Source organism: Rhipicephalus microplus, chromosome 2, assembly GCF_043290135.1.
Source record: "Rhipicephalus microplus isolate Deutch F79 chromosome 2, USDA_Rmic, whole genome shotgun sequence".
Taxonomy (NCBI): domain Eukaryota; kingdom Metazoa; phylum Arthropoda; class Arachnida; order Ixodida; family Ixodidae; genus Rhipicephalus; species Rhipicephalus microplus.
In genome coordinates, this window is record NC_134701.1 from 48,840,401 (window position 1) to 48,845,894 (window position 5,494).

At 42.9% G+C, this 5,494-nt stretch overlaps 1 long non-coding RNA gene across 1 annotated transcript; it reads right to left on the reverse strand.

Moving 5' to 3' along the window:
* Window positions 1–330: 330 nt before the first annotated feature.
* LOC119169100 (uncharacterized) lies at window positions 331–5,165 on the reverse strand. Its single transcript, XR_012893646.1, has 2 exons — window positions 5,044–5,165; window positions 331–4,963 (listed from the first exon to the last, which is right to left on the reverse strand). It is a non-coding gene; the product is annotated as an uncharacterized LOC119169100 (long non-coding RNA).
* Window positions 5,166–5,494: the final 329 nt, after the last annotated feature.

Genomic DNA, 5,494 nt, shown 5'->3' on the forward strand with positions numbered 1-5,494 from the left:
ACATGACTGCTAACGCTCCTAGCGGCTGGCATTAAACTGTCACAAGGCTCCTTTTCCGGCCTTGCCATAGCGCAACAGTGGTTTCCTTTTCAATTTGAGCATTCTTTTAGCGAAGGTCGGGTGTTTCTTCTCTTATTCGGGAGTGCTTTTGTTAACTGTTTTTAGGGTCAAATAGGCTGCGGCACGGCTATTGCAAATACGTTCATATGTTGGCAGCTCTTGCGGAAAAACATTCACGCCCCATTTACAAATGAATCGTGTTCATTCAGACCATATAAAAATCATATTACCTAAAAACCATGATAAATCATAATAATAATAAAAATCATACAAATCAAAGTACTAATTATTGGTACCTAAAATCATAATAAATCAGCTAAACAGGTGTTTTTAAGCAATGCATTACCTTCCTGTAGGATATTTGAGAAATTAATGCATCACGTTTCATATTTATACAAACTGCAGTGTATTGTAATTTACCGGAAACAATATTGCTATGTAAAAAAAACCACCATCGCATCGAGCAAGCTTTTTTAAAAGGTACACAATATTCGCAAGCGAATTCATTGTCAACCCGAACATTTCAACGCATCAGTAAAAATTTAAAATTTTGTAAAAAATGTTTGACTTAATTATTTATTTATTTATTTATTTTCAGGATCAGTTGTTCGATTTGGCCATTACAGGGGTGGGCATAAATATAATCATTGTTTACATGAAATAGCAAGACACGTCCTATACATAAAGAAGGCATGTCCTATACATAAAAACCACAATGTGTCATTACATATAAACAGTGAACGAAATCTGACATAATAACAATCATGCCAAGCATAAAGAAACAACAAATAGGCGAAAAAAATACAAAAAATTTTCATCACATTATTTTGCTCCACCACCTAAATTATCCGTCCCATTTTCCTGGACGCTCTTGAACGAGATATTGTAAAGCAGCCCTTGTAGCAGCAAGCTCTGATGCCATAGATGTAGTCATATGCGAAAATTTAATTTTGATTGTCGTTGCTGCAGCTGGAATTACAGCGGCACCTGGTGAGCTGCTGGATGAGACAGACCCATCAGTGCATATCTGCGTTCGGTCCAAGTACAACTCTAATAATAGCAGCGTTGCTTGCTTCAATGCTACTCTGGAGTGATTGTTTTTTTTTTTGATACCCGGAATTTCTAGACGTACTTGCGGCTGGTCGAGGCACCACAAAGGACGTGCCATTCTCGTAGCTGGCGTATATCCTGATGGAATGCTGTTTAGGTGCTTGGCTATGACGTCTGAAAACGTAGCACGTGGTCTTCCGGAGGGTAGAAGGGCCAAGTGGTGGTCGGGGACACGGCTAGCATGTCGAATGTGCGCTCTGAGGCAATCCACAACTCTATATAGTGGGCACGGTGGCACCGCAGAAGCCATGTCACCTGTAACTCATCTTCTGTTCCTTGAACAGGTTCTGTTGATGTGCGCATCCCGCCATAACGTATCCAACACGTGTATCGCCGGACTGGATCCTGATAGGACCATCCTTGACTGGGAAGTGCCTGTCAGCGACGGCACCGCCGGCAGATCCTACGGAAGGATGACAGGAACGTCATCTAGTCCTATGAAGGCAGCGGGCTCACCAGCCTCCATCAGTGGGCACGGTGGCACCGCAGAAGGCATGTCACCTGTACCTCGTCTTCTGTTCCTTGAACAGGTTGGTTTCTATTCGCACTACGGTTACAAGAACGATAATCGCTTCATTGTAGTGCTGCCGTGCCCGAAAGTACTTTGTTGATATGTGGGGTTTAACGTCCCAAAACCACGAAAGTACTTTGTTTGTCATTCGCTTCTTTGTGTATGTTGCTATCTGGTGACATCGAAACGAATTTAGGTCCTAACACGCCAGCACTCTTGAAAGAACTTCTTGAAGGGAACAGGCCATCAGAACTGATTTAGCTGCGTTGGGCGAAAGACTAAAACAAGTTGAGAAAGTGGTAGAGGTTGTCAAGGACCAAGGCAAATTGATAACCGAGTTGAACAACACAAACAAAACCTTGAACGCGTATGTAAAAACGCTGCGCAATAGGCTGCACAAAACGCTGCACAAATGAGCAGCACGAAAACCGTGCTGCTCATTTATTAATAGATTATTAGCAGTAAGATGGGTCAATATGTGCTTGGATAAAATGTGCTCGAAAATTTTGCATGCCACTGACGTCAATGAAATGGGTCGGTAATTTGTTACATCTTTTTTTGAGCCACCCTTATGAACCGGAACAACATGAGACATTTTCCAATCTTCGGGTAGAGTTCCCGTTGAAAGGGATTTTGAATAAATTATATAAAGGTAAAGGGAAATTGGCAGTGCACATCGCTTTAGAATACGAGGAGAGATGCCATCAGGACCAACTGCTTTGGATTCATCTTGGTTTTCCAGAAGAGAACATATGCCACGGACACTCAGTTCTACCGGTGGCATCGGCGGAATCGTGGTTGGGTGTGGTTTTGAAGGAACGTCAAGCTTGGGCAAGAACACAGACTGGAAATATTTGTTTAAACAGGTAGCTTTTGCTTCCTCATCAACTACAACCATATTATTAAAGTTTAGTTCAGCCACTCCAACATGATCAGACCCACACTCTTTCATATAATGCCAGAAACACTTTGAATTAGTTTTCATTTTATTGCTGAGCCCTTCGAAATATTTCGTTTTTGCGCTTTCCACACATAATTTATACTGCTCCGTTAATGCTTGTAATTCTTTCACGTGGTCACTGCTTTCAGATTTCTTTAATTTACCAAAAACCCGTCGCCTTTTCCGGATTAATCTCAAAATACCGGACGTCATCCATGGCTTCTTGCGTTTACGAAGCTTTCCGGCTTGTTTCGCAGGTATATACTTATCTACGAGTGCTAACAACTTGTCCTTAAAGCTAAGCCATAAATCATTCATACTGTAGTGTTCAGCTAGGCATTCAAACACGGGCAAATAATCTTCTAGCTTTTCGACTATTCTTGTGTAGTCACCCCTACTGAACAAAAAAACCTTTCTTGCCGCACTATTCGAGGTGTTTTTACATTCTTTTTTGATTTCTGTAACAACAGCCATGTGGTCGCTGATTCCTGGAATAACATTGACATTATTCACCAAACTGGGTGAATTTGAGAACACAAGGTCAAGAAGGTTATTATTTTTAGTTGGGCAAGTAACAAACTGGGTAAGGCCGTAGTTGTCAATTATATTTTTCATTTCTATGTTTGCGCGGCACCCAGTGCCTCGTACGCATATTCCATCATGCCATTCTAAGTCTGGCAAATTAAAATCACCAGCAAGAAGGAATGTTCAGTTTGAAACTTCCGAGATAATCTCATTTAACGACTGAAGTGTTTTGTAGTCCGAGTTTGGAGGTCGATAAAATGCACCTACAGCGAATGAAGAATTATCGTCTAAGGTAATCGTGCACCAAACAGATTCACTATCACACTGAATGTCGAGGGCAGCAGATTTCAAAGAACTTCGCACAAGTAAGAATACACCGCCCCCATGGCTTGGTCTATCTTTGCGGTACCCGACAAAGTCACTTGGAAATACTTCACAGTCGCTGATATCACGGTGCAGCCACGATTCCGTTTCGATAACTACGTCAGCTTTAACAGACTCGATAAGCCCCGCCAACTCGTCCGTCTTTTTCGTTATGCTTCTACAATTTATTAAAACAGCAATGAAGCTGTGTCGGGCGTGTTTTTTTCCAGGTGCGCGTCATTTTTTCCGCAATGGAACGACTTCCTTCTTCTCGTCATCCCATACGTACGTTTTTTTATCAAGGGAAAGCCTCTCAAAGTTCAGTCTTACTTTTGTGCTCTCACTTTCGTGGGTTTTACCGTATTCCCATAACCGCTTCCGCACTTCCCGAGTAGCTGGCGTAAAATCCTGACCAATGCTGAAACTTGACCCCTTCAATTTTTTTGCGTTGGACAAAATTTCTTGCCTTTCTTTGTACGAAACGAAATTTGCGATGATAGGTCGCTTTTTTTTGTTCTCGGTATACACCAATGCGATGTGCCCTTTCTAACGATGCCACTTCGATTCCAAGCTTGTCGCCAACGATTTTTTTTTATCAATTCCTGGGATTCGTCCCATGTTTCTTTTTTATTGTCATCTACTCCATAAAACAAAAGGTTTTGTCTACGACTTCTGTTTTCCAGGTCAACGTTCTTAGCCTACAAATTCCTCAACTATTTCTGCAGAATCGAAATGTCATCCTTATGCTCTGTAACTATTTTGCCTAAGTCTTCGACTTGCTTCTTAGTTGCTCCAAGGCTGTCCTTTATGTCCGCTATCATTCCCTCATGCTTCGCGATCCGGGATTCAATAAAATCTAGCTTATTTAGGATTTCAGTCTGCCCTTTTTGCAGGCTTTGCAAGATATCCATTTCAACAGGGCCCGGGTTAAGTTCCACATCGCCGGAAAGCAACAACAGTAGTAACAAATAAAACACCCTTTTAGCAAACAGAAAAGACGTTCTTCGAGGCGCTCGCGCTCTTTTACGACAATGAGCATCAGCAAATGCCAAAGTGGGAGGAGCCGGCAACGCACACAATAGCCGAGAAGCCCGAATGGGATAATGTAAACAAACCTGCGTGAACAACAGGGAAATCAGCTGCATGTCCGCCAGCGTGCCGGCTCCAAATCCCACGAGGCAGAAGCGTTGCTCGTCTATATAGGGTTCATTTTGGTCACATGGGCGCCAATGTCCGTAGGTGATTCGTCGATGGCAATCACTGAAGTTCCGCCACGCACCGAGCTCGTCATCGAAGATAGCGGGCTCGGAATTCGTGGCGTGGTCCGACAAGGCGTGGGATGCGATACTCGCTGAAGATGACAGCACCGCTGAAGCTTGGTTTTGGCCAGAGTGTAGATCTGCGCTGCCGACAATCGCAGCGAGCCAGAAGGCAAATCCAAAACTTGCGAAAACCTGCGTGAACAACAGGGAAATCAGCTGCATGTCCGCCAGCGTGCCGGCTCCAAATCCCTATTGTATCAAAAATTTCGTACCATTTCGGAAAAGAAGGAAAGTTAAGCGGAACCCTTGGATAAGCAGAGAAATAATCGAACTGAAGCGTAGAATACGCCGCCAGAGACGCAAAGTAACAAAAGACCACGCAAAAATAACTGAATTGTCTGCACAACTGCGTTCCATGATTACAGAAGCCAAAAATAGATATTACAAAGAAACACTGACAGAGTTCATGACAAAGTCTCCTGATAAACTTTGCCGTCACATGTCGAAAAAAGATAACGTGTCACTTAGCATTGTAGCGGATAACACAGTGGTTACTGATCCTGCAGTAATCGCTTCTTGTTACAACGAATTCTGTCAGTCGGTGTTTTCTACTCCGTCACAATCCGGTGTCGAATCCGCTCCCTCTCCATTGCTTCGCTCGGAAAAAATGCCAGATGTTGAAGTCTCTTATGAGAGAATTGTGGTCCAACTACTGAATATTGA